Here is a 24,361-nt window from a genome sequence, read left to right as displayed (position 1 = left end):
TTGGGGGACGCAAACATTAAGTCCATTCCACTCCCTTATGGCATATTACCATCCATTCTCTCCTCCTTAAAGGCCTTTAGCTGTGCCTGGTGACTTTTCGAAGATAGTCACCATAACTCTCCTCAAGGAAAAAGTTTAATCTCCAAATTCTCTCCCTGAGTTTTTCTATCCATAGTTCCCATTCTTGTAGAGACTTCTTCATGCTTTCAGATGTTATATATATGTGACAATTGACAAGGAACTAATGATACCATATTTAAGGATCAGCAAACTATTGCGTGGCCCGAATCCAGCCTGTTCCTTTTTGCAAATAGAGTTTTCTTAGAGTTCAGCCACACCCATTTGTTTAAGCATTGTCTTTCACACTTTTGCTCTACAATGGCCATGTTAAACAGTTGGGACAGAGAACATACAGCCCACAAAGTCTAAGATATGTGTTATCTAGCTCTTTATATAAGAAGTTCTCTGACCCATATTTTAATACAGTTGACTGGAGCAACATACGTTTCAACTGCACAGGTCTACCTATACATGGGTTTTTTTTAATAAATATACTGGAAGACTTTTTGAAGAATTGTGACAAGCTGAAAATAATATACATATGAACCATGTAGCCTAGAAATATTTTTTAAAAGTAAAAAAAAAAAAAAAGTTAGGCATGTCTCATGCAAAAACTATATGTACATACTATTTGTCATTTACTGTAATAAGATGTACACAAATCTGTTATAAAAAGTGAAAATTTATCAAAATGTATGCACACAAACATAGAGTATACATGGAAATATTTACAGTTGAGAAAAAATATAAACAAATATAAAGATGTAGCATTAAATCATAATAAAATTAACTTTAGCACATACTGTATTACTGTAATAATTTCATAGCCAGCTCCCATCGCTATTGCAGTGAGCTTGTGTTGTATCTGCTTAAAACACCATTGTACACTAATCATCTCTGCATGAGCAGTTTGTTTCTCCAGTAAATTACATATTGCAATAACATGTGATCTCTTGCAGTCTCATAGTGTTAATGTCTCATGCAATACAATAAACCTTGAATAACACTATAAGACCAATACAAAATGCCACTAGTGATGAAGGAAGTGCTCACAAAAAGCTGAGAATAGTCATGACATTAAAAGAAAAAGTTAAATTGTTTGATATGTATCATAGGTTAAGGTCTGCAGCTGCAGTTGCCTGCCATTTCAAGATAAATGAATCCACTGTCAGGACCACTGTAAAAAAAGAAAGGGAAATGTGTAAAGCTATCACTGCAGCTATACCAGCAAGTACGACAACACTTTTTTGTGAAATATCTTTTTACTCATATTGAAGATGTAGGCTTTATGTGGGTTCAGGATTGCTATAAGAAAGGCATACCTACAGACACTACTATAATTCAAGAAAAAGTCGTCATTATATGACAACTTAAAGCAAAAGAAAATTATAGGATCCAGAGCTAGAGGATTTAATGCAGCAAAGGATGGTTTGATAATTTTAGAATGATATTTGGCTTCAAAAATGTCAAGATAAGAGGAAAAGCATCCTCTGCCGAACTAGAGGTAACAAACAATTTCCCAAACACCATTAAGAAAATCATTGAGGAGAAAGAACAGCTGCCTAAACAGGTTTTTAGTACATAAAAAAGTTTTCTATTATGGGCCGGGTGTGGTGGCTCATGCTTGTAATCCCAGCACTTTGGGAGGCTAAGGTGGACAGATCATTTGAGGTCAGGAGTTTGAGACCAGGCTGGCCAACATGGTGATATCCCAACTCTACTAAAAACACAAAATTAGCCAGGCATGGTGGCACATGCCTGTAATTCCAGCTGCTAAGGAGACTAAAGCAGGAGAATTACTTGAACCTGGGAGTGGGAGTTTGCAGTAAGCCCAGATCACACTCCTGCACTCCAACCTAGATGACAGAGTGAGACTCTGTCTCAAAAGAGAAAAAAAAAAAAAGTTACCCACTCTGAAAAAACAAAGCCACAAAAAATGTATTAGTAAGGAAGAGAAGTGAGCACCAGAAATTAAGACAAGAAGAGAAGAGACAGGCTAACTCTAATGATTTTCTGCAAATGCTGTTGAGTTTATGATAAAGACTAACCTTACTGCTAAAGCTGCTAAACTCTGAGCCTGAAGGAAAAAAGTAAACACCAACTTTCAGTCTTTTGGTTGTACATCAACACAACCTGGCTAATGAGAACCCCTATTCTAGATCAGTTCAATCAATGCTTTGTCCCTGAAATCAGAAAGTACATTACCAGTAAGGAGCTACCTTTTAAAGTTATTTTGATATTGAACAATGCCCCTGGACACAGAACCTCATGAATTCAATACTAAAGGCATCAACATGGTCTACTTGCCCCCAAACACATCTCTAAGTCAGCTTCTGATAAGGGAGCCATAAAGACTTTTAACGTTCTTTATGGTATATGAAAAGGATTGTCAATGCTATGAAAGAGAACCTAAAAGGAGAGAACATAATGATGGTCTGGAAGGATTACATCATTGAAAATGCAGTTGCTGTTATAAAAAAAGATGTGCAAGCCGTCAAGCCCAAAGCAAGAAATTCTTACTGGAGAAAATTATATCCAGATGTTATGCATGACTTCACAGAACTTCTGACAGCCAATCAAGAAAATAATGAAAGAGACTGTAGATACCGTTTTTTAAAAAGGAAGAAGGAAGGTTAAGGGTTTCAAGATTTGGATCTTGGAGAAATTCAAGAGCTATTAGACACTGTACCAGAGGAAGTAACGGAAAATGACTTGATAGAGGTGACTGCTTCCAAATGTACCAGACAGTGAGGAAGAAGACACAGAAGAAGCAGTGCCAGAAAAAGAAAAAAAAAAAGTTGACATTAGATAACCTGGCAGAAGGGTTTTAGTTATTCAAGAATGCTCTTGACTTCAGTTGTGATATGGACCCGTCTATCCTGTAGGCACTGAAACGAAAGCAAATGGTGGGGAAAAGATTGGTAACATATAAAAATATTTTTAGCAAAATTAAAAAGCAAAAAGTCAGAAATTAAAATGTATTTCTATAAAGTTACACCAAGTGTGCCTTCCACTTCTGCCTCCTCTTACACCTCCTCCACCTCTTCTGCCTCTGCCACTACTGAGACAGCAAGACCAACCCCGCCTCATCTTCAACATACTGAACATGAGGATAAAAATATTTATGACAATCCGTTTCCACTTAATGAATACTCAATATATTTTCTCTTCCTTATGATTTTCTTAACAATATTTTCTTTTCTCTTGCCTAATTATAAGAATACAGTATGTGATACATATAACATACAAAATATGTGTTAACTGTTTATGTTATCGTCAAGGCTTCTGGCCAATAGTAGGCTATTAGTAGATAAATTTTGGGGGAGTGAAAAGTTATATTTAAATTTTCAACTGCAAGAGGGATCCATGCCCCGAGTGCCCACACTGTTCAAGGATCAATTGTTTAATATTGGCATTGAGATATAGAAGTAATTCAGCAGGTAACTGATTTGAAAGGGTCCTGCTGCAAAATAGGAGATGGCCGCTATATTCTACTTCACTTTTTCTTTACAAAGGTATCATAGAAATAACTCATTAAGTAAATGTTGTGGTTATAATGTTGAGAAATAGCTTATGAGATGGAGGATGCTGCAAGCATAGGCATTCAGTATTTTATCAAGGTATCTTACAAATATATAATGCTCTACTTATGATCAAGGTTGAGAAATATTGACCAAATTGCAGGGAGGTCAGGTAAAATTCACAACTAATTTTTTTCTAAATAGTTTATATGAATCTGAATAATCATCTAGGAGTGTACTTCAGATTCTTATTCAAAGATTTTATTAATGTCTATTATAAGAACATTTGCTGCATGCTGATCAAACCAGTATATAAGCAATCTGGGAGTAATAGCTAATATGTTAACTGAAAAAATAGTGATATCAACAGATTAAAACAAGAGGCTAATTATACCCAGATGCTATTCAACAGGGATGTAATGAAAAGTCCTAACTGTGGTACATGAAACCATTTCCACGACTATAAAATATGGGTCTGATGCCTTAGTAATCTGGTGGGAAACACTTGAGTTTAGTTGACAGTAAACTCAATATGATTTCCCTTTGTATGGCAATTGCTAAGAAAAGCTAATTATATCATTACACATCAATTGAAATATGTGTCCAGAAGGGAGGAAGAAATAATCATACAATATCCAGTTAATGTGTTGTGTTGAGTGTTGAACTTACAGAGAAAGTTTCAAAAGTTGGAATTTGTCTAAAGCAGACCAACTAGAATAATGAGGGACTTGACGTTAAGTTACAAGAACAAAAGCAATAAGAAAGGGAGTATTTAAGCTGTTGTCTTCAAATTTGAAGGGAGGACCTGAAGTTTTAAACTTGCCTGTAGCACTAATCTTTGGATCAACATTAAATAAATAAACAAGTAGAGATGACTCAACAGAGAATTAGCTTACTTAGGTGTATACTCATTATAACTGGGGCCATACAAGCAGATGATAAAGGTAATTCAGGAATGAGAAGCTAAACCAAGTTTTTCCTAAGACACTTTGAAGATTCTGAGATTCATAATTCTTTAGGTTTCAGTTGCTATGTTGTTGATTATGTTTAAATGAAATGCCTCACTCCAAGCACCTTGCCATGATATTCTCAATTTTTTCATTATCTGTTACCCACCAATATATCCACCTTTGACTTCTATGCCTGTCTTGAGTCTTGTGCAATTGATGATATTTGACCATTTCTTACCTATAAAAACAGCAATTTCATATGGTCAAATCCAATAATCTAACCTTTTTCCAAAAATGTCTTAAACTTTCCAGCCTCTAGGTATATATTATTCCATTGGTGTAATATAACAGCCCAGAACACTCTCCACCTCCATTTATCCAAATACTACTTTGCATTTAAAGTTCAATTTGTCCACTCATCCATGAAGACTTCTTTAGTCATTTCAATAGTCTGATTGTCTACCTCTGCACATCTTTAGGACTTCTCACCCAAGAAAAATGATATTGCTTTATGTGGTTATTTGCCTTTTGTTATTAGGCCCTGGCTCTCACAAGTACCATACCCAGTGTACACCTAGCTACAATATGACTTTCCAAACAGTAGGGGCTCAATATCCAGCTACTGATGATACAGTTGCAAAGTTCAGAAGTTGCCAAGAATTCTGCAGCTGAATAGAACTAATCATGAATGAAAGGCTATCATAATTTCTCACAGTCTCTGACCCATGATTCACTATAAAATGTAATTATCATATAGTCCTCTAACTTTGTACTTAGCAGAGATAAAGTTGAACATTTGTGGCAGTGCAGTTACCAGGATTGTTTGTGCAGAACTATGAGTTTAAGCAGTTTTGCAAAGGCAGATCTAATATTCTTTTCTGCACAATGAGGTTGATCTTCAATTTGTGCATTCACTCCCATTTTCTTCTCTTTCTCTCCTTGAAATTTGTTTTGTAAGAACATTTTAATGCATTTATCTTCTTCCCTCAGCTTGTGAAATTACTCATCCCTGGGATGCATAATTGAGTGGTATCCTGTTACACCCATGGGATTAGAGGCTTTATGAATCACTCCAACATGAGAAAAATGTTTGTATAAGAATAAATAGATTTATATGAAAAATGTATAAAGAAATTGTAATAACCCTGGCTTTTGGTTTGGGCAGGCTTACAAGGGAGAATTTCTATATATGCAGGCAGCAAATACATGCAGTTGGCAACATTTAAATATTAAAATAGCTTCATGCAGGCAGGTGCTTTTTCACTGGCAATTTGCAGTGTACATTTTCATCAATTTCCCCTCCTCATTTTTACATGTTGGAAAGGAATGTCTTTAATCCCCAGATTTGCACATGGCAGATCTTTAAAACTGGAATTAAATTCTCCAAGCCCAGGGACATACCTGGTATGGAAAAAGGATAACTAAATTTAGAGAAAAGCTACTAGAATGATTTGCCTGAGGGTGGATATGAAGTCCTCTGTACATCTTTCTGAGAAACAGCAACTTTTTAAAGCATGATTGTCAGCTACTCTCTACTTGAAATAATGAGGTTCGTTTTTATTAATGAGAAGTTCTGAAGGTCTAGGTTCATAATGGTTGAGACATTGTGCGTGTGCGTTGTGTGTGTACGTGTGTGTGTGTGATGTCTAAAATTTTATTTATACTTATTAAAATTAGTTTTAGGCTACCAATAGTTTTTGGGAACATGAGGGGTTCCTTGTCACATCAGGAATCATTAGAATTTCATGATATTTAGTCTAGTGAAGCCCTTTCAAATGTAATGGCTAATACTGGAAATAATGGTGGGCATAGGAAGAGTGTGGTTTGTGGTTAGAAAGCCTGAAACTTCTAGTTTGCTAAAAGATCCTATTTGTGGTATTCTCATTCTCTTCATTTTTTTGAAGTTTTCCAGCATATTTACTTTTCAGAAATTTTTCATAGAAATATCTGAAATTCTTTCACATAAATTAAAATGAATCATTAAATGTAAAACAAGATATTTGAGCTGTAATGGAAATGAATCAAATGAAAAGCTGGACACACAGAAAGTGTGTTCATTCCTTTTCATCATTGCCCTTTTAAGTCTGTTTTATCAAATACTTCTTTCCTGCTCTGGGATAAAATCTTAGGCTTTTCCAGTTACTCTTGTGTATTAATGAATAGTGTGAATGAATAGTCTAGTTTTCCAAGCATTGAAAAGTTTAATATCTATATCAGTTAGCTCTGGGTGTCATAACAAAATACCACAGACTAAATGGCTTTAAATTTATTTATCACAATTGTGGAGGGTGGGAATTCCAAGATCAGGGTGACAGCTGATTTGGTTCTTGATGAGGCTTCTCTTCCTGACTTACAGATGGCCACCTTCTTGATGTGTCCTCACATGGTGGGGAAAGAGAGGGAGAGATATTTCTCTCTCTTCCTCTTCTTATAAGGCCACTTATCAGATTAGCACTCTCTCCCCTCCATGACCTCATGCAGCCTTTACTGCCTCCTAAACGCCCTATCTCCAAATAAAGTCACATTGGTGGTTAGGGCTTCAACATCAAAATCTGGGGGAAGGGGAGACAATTCCAACAATAATAATATCAAAGCTTCTCTCTCTCTTCTAATTCATAGCTGAGGCCTAACTAAGCCAGTTTTGGGAAAAGGTCACCTTTTTCCTATTGTATTTTATTATTCATCCTAGCTTTTATACCCCTCTCCGGTCGCAAAGCTGCTTCTTTCTTAAGTGACGTGAAAGAAAGATGGGGAAAGAAAGAAGGGGAATTGGTATCATGGAGCTCTCCTTTCACTATTCACATGCTTGAGCAGATCTCAAAAAGTTAGTATTTTTAGGGTATCCTTGGGGGCCCTTCAAACAAACCCATCATGACCAGGGTTCTCTCCTGCTGAAGACCCCAATGCTATATGGTGTCCCCTCTAGTTGACTGTCTATGATACCTTCCTCAGTCCCTGCTTCTGAGTGTCCTACAGAGACTTTCCTAGTTGCATTGCTGTGTCCCTCTAGTGACTTTCATAGTCAGGCTCCCTTTCCAGATAACTCAAATCCAGCTACCTTCTGGGAGCCATGCAAATGTCTACTTTAAATTGTCAGGAAGAAATAACAATCAAAGCTAGCACTCACTATGTGCCAAACCCAGCCAAACTCACCATGTGCCAAGCACTCACCATGCTACAACTCATTTCATTCTCACAGCACTCATTTGAATTATTTCTGCAAAGCCACAGAAAAATTAGTTACACCACCATGAACACTTCAGTGAATAAGCAGTAGCTATGAAATATGAACTTAAGCAGTAGAGACACAGAAGCTACATTTTGAACCACTGAACCACATTGAAAGAAGGGCCAAGAGTGTTTCTTTTTCTCTGAACTTGTCTCATCACTCTGTCATCAGAGGCAGCTCCAACCTAAGTTTCTGGCTATAAGTCAGGGACTCTTCCTTGTTTTTTCCCAACTCAAAGAGCACACACTAAGTTCTTCTAGGGTTTCATGGAAGTCTGCCTCATTCAATTTGTATGAAAAGCACCACCTGCTCTCCTCTATAATGAGAAGGAGAATAATCAGAACCATAATGTCTTTGGACAAGCTCACTGGATCTTTTTGATGAGCTCTTATGGAGTTTACATTGTACTGCTGGGTTAAAGATGGAAGATCCAATTCTAAGGCCCCACTCAGATGGCCTAGAACCTCCCACTAAAACATAGGGGCATTTTGTACCTGGTACTTTCAAATTTGAAGCTTCCCCAAAACTTTACAAGGGAGGAAGCATACCATTTTGACATTCTATTTAATGAATTGTTCTTTATCACATAATTATCTAGTTGCTAAGCCAGGAAGAACGTTCTCACCTAGCTACTAACAAAGTTAATGAATCTCCAGGAAATGTGTCTTGAAAGCCACTGCATTGTCTTGAAAAATAATCCAATAAACTTTTTTTAAAAAATCTGTTTTTCTTGCCCTTTTGCATTTCAATAACCAAGCCTGGAAGATCAGTATCAGAGTTTTCTCCAGTGTAAAGAAAATGCCCCTGTCTCCATTCAAGTTTTAAAGGAGATCAGAATCATAAAAGAATTTGGAACAGAGGAAGAAATTCATAGAAGATGGCAGAAAGAAAGAGAGATAGAAAGATAGAAGAGTAGAGAAAAGATATGTTGATTAACTGGAAAGTAAGACTATCAGAAACATTTCCAAGTATTGAGCCTTTGATTATCCATACCAATTGTGATCTTGTCAGGTGGAAAGAAGTCCTAAGATTTGCCTTTCCTAGCCACCTTTGGTTTCTCTACAACTTCAACAGGTTGTATAGAAAACATCTCTTAAAGTGGTTGAGAATCCGGTGTGGACTTTAGCAGTTGGGATGGTTTTGGCAGGGACAAGGTAGCTTTGTGAAAACAGCCACAGAGTAGACCACCAGATGGAGCCCAAGTGAGCACTACAACTTGACATCGAGGGCCTTATAGGAGCATCAGGAAATAAACTGGGTTATCCATCTCTTTATCCATCCACTAGACTCTTACCAAGCTGTCAGAGAGTCTAGAGTTTGCACCACTACACTCCAGCCACAAATCCATACAAAGTGCCAAATGATCAAGTAGTGACAAGGCAGAATGAAGACACTGCTCTGTTGACACATTTAGGAAGAAAAGCTGACTCAAATTAAGCTTTCTCTTTTTCCAGAGAAACAGTATTAATTATGTAGAGAAATCATATGAATTATCTAATTGAGCTAAGTTTTAAATTCAGTTTGGTATTTAATAGTATCTTCCCAATCCCTGGTGAGTATTGCTTGTCTTTGCCCATCTGAGTTACAGTAAAGTTTTTGACTCCCGTTATATTAGGATTCCCTCTCCTGAATTAGACTCAAAATCTCATCCTGTCACCTGTTTCCCCCATTTCAACATCCTGAAAAAAAAATTAAAAGGATATTTTTTACAATAAACCTACTTTGCTTCCTAATTTTTGAAATAATGAAATCTCATTCCAAACCTCAATAGCTGTATTGATGAGCTGAACCAAACAATGAGGAAAACTTCACAGTTACACCTGAACTTTTAGCGTGGGCCCCACTAGGGGAAACCTTGTTGCTTCTCTGTCCTTACAGCCTCCTCGTCTTTTCCTCTATTTGTAACTCCTGAGTGGTGGTTATATAATCTTTTATAATACACATGTAGAACAATCCAACCCCTGTGTTAGAAGAAAATAAAATGATGTCCTCACAAAGGTCTGATTATATCCTCTTTATTCTTCCTATTAAATATTCAATCAATTTTGGCCCCTGAGTTTTTCTAATGGAGTGAGGGTATTATTGTACACACTAGACAGCAGTGGCCCCACTCTAACAGCCTCCTCCTTCCACCTTTTTTCAATACACAACTAAGAGCCATTCCTGCAGATCTTGTTTGTTAGGGCAGGGTGGTAATATGTTAACTACCTAATAACATTGGCAAGAACATTGCATAAAAGTTGAGTCCTGGCCGGGCGCGGTGGCTCAAGCCTGTAATTCCAGCACTTTGGGAGTCCGAGGCGGGTGGATCACGAGTTCAAGAGATCGAGACCATCCTGGTCAACACGGCGAAACCCCGTCTCTACTAAAAATACAAAAAATTAGCTGGGCATGGTGGCGCGTGCCTGTAATCCCAGCTACTCAGGAGGCTGAGGCAGGAGAATTGCCTAAACCCAGGAGGCAGAGGTTGCGGTGAGCCGAGATTGCTCCATTGCACTCCAGCCTGGGCAACAAGAGTGAAACTCCGTCCCAAAAAAAAAAAAAAAAAAAAAAGTTGAGTCCTACATATGATTTTACTTTATAGTCATGAAAGACTTTCCATGAAGTCAATTCTCCCTGCCTCTGACTCTTTTCCAGGCTTCTAAAATGGGATATGAGTACTCACATATGTGGGAGTGGGCCAGCAATTGTAAGTAATAGCTGGGTAGCATTATCCCAAAGAATCAATTATACTTAAAGATTTGTATAAAAATCATTCTTAAAAACTTGAACAAATTTACAATAAAAGAAACCAAACAACCCCCATCAAAAAGTGGGCAAAAGATATGAACAGATGAACAGACACTTCTCAAAAGAAGACATTTATGCAGCCAACAAACATTTGAAAAAAGGTTCATCATCACCGGTTATTAGACAAATGCAAATCAAAACCACACTGAGATACCATCTCACGCCAGTTAGAATGGCGATCATTAAAAAGTCAGGAAACACAGATGCTGGAAAGAATGTGGAGAAACAGGAATGCTTTACAGATCATATTTACACTGTTGGTGGGAGTGTAAATTAGTGTAACCATTGTGGGAGACAGTGTGGCAACTCCTCAAGGATCTAGAACTAGAAATACCATTTGACTCAACAATCCCATTACTGGGTATATACCCAAAAGATTATAAATCATTCTATTATAAAGACACATACACACATATGTTTATTGTGGCACTGCTCACAATAACAAAGACTTGGAACCAACCCAAATGCCCATCAATGATAGACTGGATAAAGAAACTGACACATATACACCATGGAATACTATGCAGCCATAAAAAAGAACGAGTTCATGTCATTTGCAGGAACATTGATGAAGCTGGAAACCATCATTCTCAGCAAACTAACACAGGAACAGAAAACCAAACACTGCATGTTCTCACTCATAAGTGGAAGTTGAACAATAAGAACACATGGACACAGGGTGGGGAACTTCACACACCAGGGCCTGTTGGGGGTGAGGGATAGGGGAGGAATAGCATTAGGAGAAATACCTAAGGTAGATGACGGGTTGACAGGTGCAGCAAACCACCATGGCATGTGTATACCTATGTAATAAATCTGCACATTCTGCACATGTACCCAGAACTTAAGGTATAATTTAAAAATAAATAAATAAATAAAAATCATTCTTAAAATCCTATGAATTTATACCTAAACAAGACTTTCAAAGAAAGTTCATCTTTGAAACAGACGTCTTTGAACTATAGTCCCAAACCAGCCCACACCCTCCCCAGACCCTCAAGACGCACACTATCTCCATTGCCAAACTTCCTCACTGCTTACAGGTAAGAAGCTTTGGATGTTTTTCAATAAGCCCATGTAAAATTCAAGAGTGATCATATTTAAGAGTGAAAGTGCCCTAACGAAACTTTCTACTACTATAGTTGAGTAGTGAAGTAAGGAAAGTAGAGAAGGAAAGTCAGAATTTGGAGCAGCGTTTGTATATTTAAGGTGGTCTGACATACAGGTTCTTGACACAAATTCTCAAAGGCAGAGTTTTTGACTATTTAGATATGAATTGTCAATATTAAATAAGCTAAGAAATACCAATTGGGTTTTGAAATAAGTAAAATTGGGAGATTATATTCATATAAATTATGCTATTATTTGGCCCTGATTTTGTGTGTGAGTGCATGTGCATGTGTGTGTGCCTGTGTGTGTACGTGGGTGTGTGTGTGCACGTGTGTTCTACACTACAGTGAAGTTTGTTCCGCAAGCTACTGACTTGGTTAAAAAGCTTTGGAAACATGAGTGCAGTTCCAGTCATAACATTTAGACCTTCATTTCAATCCCCTAATAGTTAGCTTAAGTAATGTCTAAATATTTCTTTAAGCCACAATATCCTATTTTCAGCAACGGACTCTAAATCATAATGCACTGTATTTGCCTCTTTCTGACTTGGAATAAGTTCCCATGTGGAACAGTTGTAAGCTCCTTTGAGATTTATCAACCGCACCGAGGTATAAAGTAAGACTGGCAAAAGGAAATATGTTTGAATCCCCGCTCTGATGGAATAATTCAGAAAAATGTATCTATATGCTCTGCATCTGATTTAGTTCTGTGCTGGCATCTGCTTCTCATTGAGCAGAATCACCTCTGTTACTATTAAAAGGCCAAGAGCTGTCTTTGAAATTACAATGACGTGCAATTAAGAAGTTATTTCAGTTACCAGCATACAGTAACTCAACTAGCCATAGTTAAGAAAGTGTATAAATTCCAAAGACATTCAAAACATCTGGCTCTGGATGCTTCTCCCTTTCCATAATTGATGTGTTAGCTGCTCATGGGTGAAAGAACACACAGCACATTTTAGTTTAGACATCTGTTTCAAGTTAGGGTTAATTGATTTCCATTCATGTCTTCCTCTTTTTTGCCCAAAATATATCAAAAAATACAGATCAGGAAAAAACTGTATTTCAAATAAGCTTTTGTATTTAAATACATGTATTAAGAGAAAAATATACAATTAATATAAAACTTTCTGGAATCTTTTACTACACTATGACCTAATTGTGATAATTATCCCTAAAATCATAATTAAAACATTGAGTAATTAGTATGTCATCATCACTGTGTTTAGTAATTTAGAATCATTATCTTTTTTTTTTCTTTTTTCTTTTAGGCAGAGTCTTGCTCTGTCACCAGGTTGGAATGCAGTGGTGATCTCAGCTCACTGCCACCTCTGCCTCCTGAGTTCAAAGGATTCTCATGCCTCAGCCTCCTGAGTTGCTAGAATTACGGCACACCCCACCACACCCTGCTAATTTTTGTATTTTTTGGAGAGACAGGGTTTCGCCATGTTGACCAGGTTGGTCTCAAACTCCTGGCCTCAATTGACATGATTTTCCAAATGAAGACAGTTAGTCAGAGATGGAAAGTAATTTTCCCAAGGGCACAATTCTGGCAAAAGGAACAGCTGAAATCCTCAACTAAATGGTTTATTACCAAAGCCCACATTGTATAATCACAGTAATGGGTTATAAAATGTGATAGTGACAGAATCATTACATGGCACCAAACCGGCTGTGTGCAGAGCCCTACTTGAAGTACGTTCAGAAATTTTTAAACTTACTGAACTGACCACTTCACAGTCTGCAAGCCATTTCATGACAACTTTTAACAAGGAACTGGGACAGGGTGTTTTCCCAGTAGTGTACATGACTTGGTAAATCTGTAAACATCTCTGAATCTGGGTTTCCTAAGATAAGTTGATTATAGCTATAATAGTAGGATTGTTATAAAGATACAGGGAGTTACTCTGCATTAAAATGTTTTGCATACACTAAATAACAATTTCCTGAAGTGTTAAGTCCAAAACCTGCTTCCCCAGAAATGGTAAGAGATGTTAGGAGTGAAAAGAGTTCCAGGTCAAATTTGTTTGGAAAATCCTACATTCTGCTCTAACTATTCCACACGTACCCACCCACCCACCCCACATAGAAGACATGTGTTATCTTGTTTAGAACCTCTGCCATCCTTTTCAGGTAATGAGATTCATGCTCTTGGGACGCTGCTTCTCCTCTGACTCCCCCGTCTGCTGGTAGAGCTGCTACTTACCCAGGAACTACCTCAGAGCCAATAACCTTATATCCTGGAACATTTTACCTTGCTACAAGAATTGTGACATATATCCAGGAGTGGTGGCTCACACCTGTAATCCCAACATTTTAGAAGGCCAAGGCAGGCGAATTACTTGAGCCTAGGAGTTCAAGACCAGCCTGGGCAAGATGGTGAAAACCCATCTCTACTAAAAAATACAAAAAATTGGCCAGGCACAGTGGCTCATGCCCATAATCCCACACTTTGGGAGGCCAAAGCAGGTGGATCACGAGGTCAAGATTCCGACACCATCCTGGCCAACATGGTGAAACCCTGTCTCTGCTAAAAATGCAAAAATCAGCTGGGTATGGTGGCGCACACCTGTAATCCCACATACTCGGGAGGCTGAGGCAGGAGAATCACTTGAACCTGGGAAGCAGAGGTTGCAGTGAGCCAAGATTGCACCATTGCACACTAGCCTGGCTGTAGAAAGAGACTCCGTCTCAAAGAAAAAAAAAAAAAAATTAGCCAGGCATGGCTGCAAACTTTAGTTGCAGCAACTTGGGGCTAAGGTGGGAGGATCACTTGAGCAGGCAGACGTTCAGGAGGCAGACATTGCGGTGAACTGAGATTGCACCACTGCCCTCCAGCCTAGGCAACAGAGTGAGACTCTGCCTCAAAAGAAAAAAAAGGAAAAAGAATTGAAGTCTAAGACCGTGAACCCAGACCTGTTGGTGACTATGCTCTGTCACGTGCCATAGAAATAAAATCATCTAACTTGCTTTTTGGCTTAAGCTTATTTGACTGTGAGGTCTGTTGAATATAATCTTCACAGAGATTCACTATGAGAAATACTAGAAAATATTAGCAGATTTCAACAAAGTGTGCGTTTGAAAAATCAGACATTTGTTTCTCGGAGTATATTATAAAAGAAAAAGAGAAAACTCAGACATATGAAGTGGATTTTTCTATTTTTATTAATTCATAACAGTCATTAAAGGACAACAAAAATGATACTTTACATACCAGTAAATTATGATACTAAATTGTTAATCACAGGGCTAGAGCTACTTGTAAGTGTGTTGAAGGTAAATAAAGTATTATTAATAATAAGGAAATTGACAAGCTAGTCTACAATACTCTTTCTAAAAAATTTTTATTGATACATATTATTTGTACGTTTGCATAGAATATGTAATGATTAAGTCAAGATATTCAAGATAACCATCACTGCAAGCATTTATCATTTCTGTATGTTGGGATCATCAAGCCCTCTCATCTAGCTACTTGAAATATATAATACATTGTTTTTAACCATAATCACCCTGCTCTACTATCAAACATTAGAACTTATTTCTTCTAAGTCTCCCCCTCCCTCTACCTCATCTCAACATGCATTCTTCCCAGCCTCTGGTAACTATCATTCTACTTGCTACCTCAGTGAGATTAAGCTTAGTGAGGAAGACATGTTAAAAGACGACATAGGCCAAATAGTGGCCTCCTGCACCAAACAATTAGCCAAGTTGTGAACGCAAAAATAGTTGTTGAAGAAAATTAAAAGCGCTACTCCTGTGAACCCACAAATTATAAGAAAGTGAAACAGGGTTTTATTGCTGGTAGAGAGAAAGTTTTAGTGGTCTGGATAAAAGATCAAAGCAGCCACAACATTCCCTTAAACCCAAGTCTAATCCAGAAGAAGATCTTAATCGCTTCAATTCTATCAAGGCTGAAAGATGTAAGGAAGCTGCAGAAGAAAAGCTTAAGCCTAGCAAAGGTTCATTCATGAAGCTTAAGGAAAGAAGCCATCTCCACAACATAAAAGTGCGAGGTGAGCCAGTGAATGCTGATACAGAAGCTTCAGCAAGTTATCCAGAAAATCTAGCTAAAATAATTGATGAAGATGGCTACAATCAATAACAGATTTTCAATGTAGATGAAATGGCTTTAAATTGAAAGGCACCATGTAAAACTTTCGTAGCTAGAGACAAGTCAATGCCTGGTTTCAAAGCTTCAAAAGACAGTTTGACTCTACTTCTAGGTGCTAACTGTAAGTTGAAGCCAATGCCCATTTATCATTTCAAAAATCCTACAATCCTTAAGAATTATGTTAAATCCACTCTGCCTGAAAAACAAAGCCTAGATGAGAGCAATTCTGTTTATAGGATAGTTTACTGAATATTTTAAGTCCACTATGGAGACCTACTGCTAAGAAAAAAGATTCCTTATAAAATATTACTGTTTATTGACAATGCACCTGGTGACTCAAGAGCTCTGATGGAGATGAACCAGTGGATTAAAGTTTTCATCCCTGCTAACACAATATCCATTTGTAACCCATGGATCAAGGAGTAATTTGAAATCTTATTGATTAAGAAATACGTTTTAAAAGCGGATAGCAGCCATAGATAATGATTCCCTTGGTGGATCTGGACAAAGTAAATCAAAAACCTTCTGGAAAGGATCCACCATTTTAGGTGCCATTAAGAAAATTTGTGATTCCTGGGAAGACGAAAAAATAGCAACATTAACAGGAATTTGGACAAAGTTGATTCCAACTTTCACGGATGACTTTGAAGGATTGAAGGGTTCAATATTTTAATGGATGGAAGTAACTACAGGCATGATACAAATAGCAAGAGAAGGCCAGGCACGATGGCTCACACGTGCAATCGCAGCACTTTGGAAGGCTGAGGCAGGCTGATCATGAGGTCAAGGGCTCGAGACCAGCCTGACCAACATGGTAAAACCCTGTCTCTACTAAACACAAAAATTAGCCAAGCATGGTGGCGTGCACCTGTAATCCCAGCTATTCAGGAGGCTGGGGCAGGAGAATCACTTGAACCCAGGAAGTGGAGGTTGCAGTGATCAAGCCACTGTACTCCAGCCTGGGCAACAGAGCAAGACTCCATCTCAGTCAACAACAGCAACAACAACGAGAGAACTAGAATTAGATGTGGAGCCTGAAGATGTCACTGAATTGCTGTAATCTCATTATAAAACTTGAACAGAGAAAGTAGTTGCTTCTTATGGATGGGCAAAGGGGGTATTTTCTTGAGATGCAATCCACTCCTGATGATTCTGTGAACATTATTGAAATGACAACAGATGATTTAGAATATTCCAAAATCTTCGTTGATAAAGCAGCAGCAAGGTTTGAGAGGACTGACTCCAATTTTGAAAACAGTGCTACAGGTAAAATGCTGTTAAATGGTATCATATGCTACAGAGAATTCTTTCATGAAAGGAAGAGATATCTTTCATGCATTCAACTAATGCAGCAAACTTCATTGTTGCCTTCTTTTTAAAAATTGCTGCAGCTACCCCAAACTTCAGCAGCCACCACTCTGATCAGTCAGCAGCCATCAACACTGAGGCAAGACTCTCCATGAGCAAAAAAGATTGTAACTCACTAAAGGTTCAAATGAATACTAGCATTTTTTAGCAATAAAGAATTTGAAATTAAGACATGCATATTACTTTTTAGATATAATGCTATTGAATGCTTAATAGCCTACAGTATAGTGTACACATAATTTTTATTTGCACTGAAAAACCAAAAATCCTGTGTGACTTGCTTTATTGTGATATTTACTTTATTGCAGTGGTCTGGAGCTGAATCCACGCTATCTCTGAGATATGCCTGTATATAATCTTAAACATTAAAATAATTCCAAAAGTATGGATATTTGGAATGGTAGCATTTCATCCTAAGCCTAACTTGGTCTTCATCTAATATCCCATGTATCAAGTTATAAAGCTTAATTGGCAGAGTCTGCACATTTAATAAGGAATACTAAACTGGATAGCATCTTCTGGTATTAACTCATATCCCCATTCTCAGTAGGAGCCATGAGTTTCCAGAACTGGTGATGTCTGTGAACATGCTTTCAATGAAAGTAACACAGGATGCTACTCAAAATAGCTTTAAACATTAGACAGTGTATAACCTTGCATATCCAGAAGGATTTTATCATTGACCCAGGAACTATTCAACTTTTCTAATTCTTCAGCTTTGTCCTCAGGCTTCTCCCTTTCACCTAATTGCAAGTGGCTGTAGCAGCTTCAAATAGTGCATTCACACCCCTCAAAAAGACTGCAAAACTTCATATCACTCCCTTGAGCCTCTTTTTTTTTTTTTTTTTTTTTTTTTTTTGACAGAATATTGCTTTTGTTGCCCAGGCTGCTTTTGTTGCAATGGGCCATCTCAGCTCACCACAGCCTCTGCCTTCCAGGTTCAAGTGATTCTCCTGCCTCAGCCTCCCAAGTAGCTGGGATTACAGGCGTGCGCCACCACGCTGGTTAATTTTGTATTTTTAGTAGAGACCAGGTTTCACCATGTTGGCCAGGATGATCTCAAACTCTCAACCTCAGGTGATCTACCTTCCTCGGCCTCCTAAAGTGCTGGGATTACAGGTGTGAGCCACCGCGCCCAGCCCTTTGTGCCTCTTATTAAGTAACAACAGTTTTTCCAGGTGCCTCCCAGCAGGCCTTCCTTTGTGTCTCATCAGCTGAGTTACATCATGCGACCATTTCCACTTCAATTACTAGAAAGATAAATAATTGGCTTAAACTAATCAATATTTGCCCTCCTATGGTGAGAGAAGCCAGACTTCCTTAAAGTAAATGGTCTCCCATTACTTCAACAACTCACAATTCTGTGTATACATGGAAGGAGCAGAAATAGGGGAGAGCAACGTCTATCACAAATACCTAAAAAATAAATGTTTGGGGTGCACAATTACAAAAGGAAAAAAGAAATTCCAAAAAAAAGAAAATGTAAGTTTAAAATAATCTTAGGGAAATTAAAATAAAATAGAAATTACTTTAAAATTGTCAATAAATATATATATTGCATTTTATATTGTCATTGGAAACTATGTTAAGGGGAAATGGGTGCAGCTAAAAAGAAAAAACAATTGAAAAAATATCTTAAAACAGCTAAATTAGGAGAAAAGAGAGCCATATAAATCATTACAGTTTTGTTACTATTCTTCTACCCATTAAAATGGGCCTCCAATTGACATTCAAACAATATACTTAATTAGATTCACAGATTAAAGTTTTCTACTGCAGTGAATTTAACTACTTTCTACATAGATTTTATATATATGTGTGTGTGTGTATGTGTGTATGTATATATGTATGTGTACACATACGTTTTTATTAAGAACTGATCCTGGTTCTGTGGAAGGAGGGAAGCAGAGTCCAATCTTGATTGATTTTGTTTATAAAAAACATTTTTTACAAGATATCTTTTATACACACCTGTAAAACATTTCTCTCTCTGCAAATGAATGTGTTGGCACTCTGCCCCACACAGTTTTATATACTTTAAAACTAAAAAGCCTTCTTAATTTTTTTCATTAAGTAAAATGTTTCCTTGCTATAACAACAACAACAAAATTGTCAGGGGTCTAATTGTGCTTTTTCAACCCTGCTCCTAAAACCTACAGTTTGGGAGCAGAAATTTTTTTATAAAATGAGTACCTCCTTTCAGATGTCAGAGCAAAAGCCAGACATCTCAGGGAACAACTCCCTACAAGGGTGAAGATGTGGTTCACTGTGTGGACAGGGCATCAGAACAATCTCTGTGCTGTTTGTTTTCTTCTCAAATTCTGCCTCTCTCTGCTCCTCAATCTAGATACTCATGCCTCCAGAATTAGAAAATACTCTGCTGTCCAGCAGTCTCTCCACCATCACATAGGGGCACATTCTCATGTGTGTTTAAAACTTTTGAGCCTGGTATACATTTACTATGGACGGAGGCTGCCTTCCATAGACTTAGCTACCTAAGTGTGAGGACTAAGAAGATACACATAACCGTGCTATGATTTAAAAAAACAATCATCCAAGCGCTCTTTCATTATTATTTCATAAGCATTTATTATCTGCCAGGAACTGGGGATAATGATATTAAGAACAGATGTTCTTAATTAGCCCGGCATGGTGGCATGTGCCTATAATCCCAGCTACTGAGGAGGCTGAGGTGGGAGAATTGCTTGAACTCCAGAGGCAGAGGTTGCAGTGAGCTGAGATTATGCCACTGCACTCTAGCCTGGGCAACAGAGGGAAACTCCATCTAAAAAAAAAAAAAAAAAAAAAAAAAGTGGTCTTTATATTCAAGGAGCATTTGGCTAGAGAGAAAATGATAAAAATAATTAAGTACAGGAAGATAATGAGGTGTCATGAAAGATGTACAATGTATAAGGAGGCCACTAAGGAGGAATTCTCCCTGAAGAGTTCAGAAAAAAAGATTCAGGGATCATATTTTATTTATGAGTAATATAGGTTTACTGTATCCCATCATTACAAAATGAATGCACTCTCTTAACAAATGCATAACTCCACATCTCTAAATAATCACCAAATAGACTTAATGCTGGATTTATTCAGTCCTGCTTGGTTACATAAGTTTAAAATTCACCTTCCTTCGAAGCAGTATTTTTTGTCACTAATTTCACAATCTGTTAATAGCTTATCTGAAAGATAACAATGTCCTGCAATTGTTATTGATGAAAAGTATTTTCTGTCACTATTTGTTGAACAAAGAAAGACAAGCCAAACCAGGTTCAAGACATGCATGAGGTTGTCCACTGAGAACCATAAAAGCTTACATGAAATAGACTTCTGTACACTTTATCAAGAGGCAATGAATTGAAAGGTCTGTTGTTTAAAGTCTTACTCTGCGGGCACCTTTTTGACTCACTGCTACAAGTATCCATAAAAACTCCTCTTGAGCTAAGATAGTTTAAGTTGTTAACTGCACTAAGGAGACCATAATCCGTATATCATGATCCAAACAGATAGTGAGCCTGTCATTCTGAAGCTTAGTAAGAGAGTCTTGATTGTAGCTTGGCGAACTGATTAATGAGCTAAAAAAAAAAAAAAAAATCCGTCTGAATTCTTAAAGGGGATTCTCATACTCTGAAAAGATGGATTCAGTCAATAATTCTCAATATTTATCCCAGCTTCTCATAAATATTTCTTAGTACTGTTCTTATCTACACTAAAAACTAACGTAGCAGGCACCCAAAGCCATAAAGCTTCAGCTCTAGAAGGTCCAATTCAGTCATTCATTACCAGGCACACATATAATGTGGTTAATCCTTCCTAATAGATGGGTTTTACTGCTTTTGCTTTTTCTACAAACTTCCATAGACCCATCAGCACGGTTGAAATGTATTTCTCCACATTGATATCTCTCATTCATACCTGTGATATGCAACAGGTGGCAAATAAATTACAAAATGCAAAGAGATCTGTTGCCTAGTAAACAATGCCTGGGACTTTGATTTCTTCATTTCCTAGTGTTGGGAATGTAGATTTAAGAAGTAATTACACACAAAAAAATCTGCTTCAACTGAGAGGGTTCCAGTAATATCTCAATAAGCCACAAGTGACTGCATCACTATAGAGCTCAATGTATTATTTAAGAAATAGTACCCTTGAGAGCTGAAGACATTTCTTAAAGGAAAACTTTGCTCATTTCTAAGCCATCCATCACATAACTCATATGAGACTCATATGGTGTACCTGGAGTATAATATTATAATAATTAATTGTTTGTGTTTATCTTTCATATCATACATATTATTTTTATATTATTTTATATTTTATATGTTTATATATTATAATTATAAATAATAATAATAATAATAATATACTCCAGTACTATTCCAATTAGATCCTGTTGGCCCTTCAATCATTAATTCACTCCAAGTTTACATTCAATCAAGATTGGCTACATAATTTGGGGAGCTCAATTCAAAATTAAAATTCAGAGTTCTTTTTTAAAAAGTATTTAAAAATTCAAGACAAGGACATCTGAGCATTAAAACAAGAGTGTGGCCTTTTAAGTTCAGGGTCCTGTGTAATTAGTTACACAAGTCTTGCTCAGAAAGCCAGCCTTATATTCATTACCTATTATACATTGTGTTGAATAATGCATAGAACAAAAATATGAATAAGAAATAGTCAATGGCCAGGCATGACTCACACCTGTAATTCCATTCGGAGGCAGGAGGATCAACCTGAGCCCAGGAGTTCAAGATCAGCCTGGGCAACATAGTGAGACCCCATTTCTACAAAAGATAATAAGTTGTCTTTATTAACAAACATAAACATTTAAAAAATGAAAAATACATAGTTCTTGCTTCCAATCTAGAGTCATATCTAAAATCTGTAAGTCAAGTGTTGTTAATTACATTAAAAATATTCATTACTCAGGTTAGAAGAAGAAATGACGGAGTACATCCACTTGGTTATCTGGGAATTGTATTATATCTATGGGCCATTCTCTCTCACGCTATGTAATGGACACACTTGTGTTTTTTATAAGCTGCTTCAGTGCATTTGAAAATGCTGTTCCTTCTGACTGAACTGATTTCCATTGAATCATTGCTTGGCTAATCCTGTCCATGCTTCAGGTCTCACAGTTTTACCAATTGAGAGATTAAATTAGATCGCCAGTTTTGCTCTCATAGCTCTCCAGATCTTGTCTTCCAGGTGTCCATCATAAGTTTTTAGTTTTATGTTTAAGCTGGTGATTTTGTTTCTATTTACTCTAAACTCCATAAACTTTAAACTTTTATTTACTTAAAACTCCATTTTGTTTTTATTTATTTTAAACTCAGTGCAGGGAACCATCTTTCATGGTTGTTCATTGGCATCTCCCCACTTCCTATTTTAGGACTAGGGCCAGGTGGCACTTAATAGGTATTTGTTAAATAAATACCATTAAATGAAAATCCTAATGGAAGTGGACATAAGAAATAAGAAGTTAAAAGGGAGAAAGTGTAAATAAAAAGTTGAACAAAGCTATAAGTTATTAGAAAATAGCAAAGAGCCCAGTTTGGCTGAAAAGTGGGTTTTGACTTATACTAGGAAATAGAAGGAAATAAAGTGGTTGATGGCATGAAGGAAGCCATATTGTGGAAATACTTGAGACCCTAACTGGGGAGTTTCTATGTCATATAGTAAATAATGAATGGGAAAGTTGTTGTTAGATTTTTTTTAACCAGGTAACTGTTTATATATATATTAGAAAATACAAAATTGTATTTTGACCAGAAGTGCTTCTAAGCAACTCATGGGCTGGATTGAAGTGCTTTATGGGAAAGCTGATTGCCTAGACAGTATATTTAAAGAAAGTTAAGGTATAAACTTGAATTGAGAGAGAGGATTTGGGGAGGAAATATGGGAACAAAGATGAAGACAAGAAAAATATTAGAAATTTTGTTCATAGAGTGATTTAATTTAGTCATCTAACTTGTCAGTCTTGGGAAAATTTAAAGAAGCAACCCTTCTCCTTTTTTCCTAATCTTCTGTTGAATTAATAAACTATTAACTACAGTACATTTGCCTAAAACAGGAACTTAAAAGTTGAGAAACATGCTTAAGTTCGGTCTACACTAACCACATGCTAAGTTTCATTTTCAGTCATGTTAGCTAACAGAACTGCAAAGAGAGACTAAATCTTTGATAATGTATTTTCTGGAGTTGTTTTTAAAATGGATTATACAAACATTACCATTCACTAGAACTCATATACCTTAGAGGCATCTGAGCACATTTTGAAATGGAAGTGTTTTGTTAGAAAAAAATCCTCACCCCAGCCGAAAAAAATCCTCACCCCAGCCAAAAAAATTGGGGACTTAACAAATTACAAAAATAAAGTACACCCATCCTTGGAAAAGGCTTTTTTAGAATAAATTAGATGTATGAAACAGAAACCAGTGAAACAAATTTTTGTGTATTTAATCAGCATCTAACAGGTCTGTTTATTAAATTGCCTTCTAATTTTGATGTAAGGCAAAAGTGCACACTACTTTTATTAAAGGGAGACACAATGCTATATTAACATAGAAAAGAAATTATTTCTGTGCACTCTCTATGATAGGCTGATCATTTCACATCTTGGCATATTGCTATTAAATGTGGCATGTAAAGTTGGACGATAGTAAAAAGGTTGCTTAAACTCAACGATTATAGCACATGCTTTAAAACTCAAGGGCTTCTATTGCTGGGTTTGTGACTCAGATGTCATACCTAATAGGGTTATTTTGTGTGGCTGCTCAGTTTATAAACTCTTACTACTTAATCTCTGTAGATGAATAATAGTCTACTTCAGATCCTTCATCCATTTTGAGACTTTCCTTCAAACACCCAAACTGTAAATCAAACTAATCTGTATTAGTAATTATTCATGACTTCAACATGTATTCTATAACTGTGCTGATGATAAAAATAAGAAAATATACCTGCCACAAGACAAAATGACAACAAATTTAATTAAAGACCTTAATTAGCTTTTACTTGTGATTCTAGCATCAGGCAACACATTGTTTTATAAAATAGAATGGATGTTTTGATGAGCCAAGCAGAGAAGTTTGGCTTTATAGACAGAAAATGGCTGAGGAAAGCAGAAACAGAACAAAAAAATGGATTGGTTGCTTCATATTTAAAGGTTAAAGTGAAGGGGACTTCCTTGTCATGCCCACTAAAACTGGCCTGTT

Source organism: Sapajus apella, unplaced genomic scaffold (genome assembly GCF_009761245.1).
Source record: "Sapajus apella isolate SASKATOON/1434 unplaced genomic scaffold, GSC_monkey_1.0 scaffold4, whole genome shotgun sequence".
NCBI classification, from domain to species: domain Eukaryota; kingdom Metazoa; phylum Chordata; class Mammalia; order Primates; family Cebidae; genus Sapajus; species Sapajus apella.
This window is presented reverse-complemented; position numbering follows the sequence as displayed.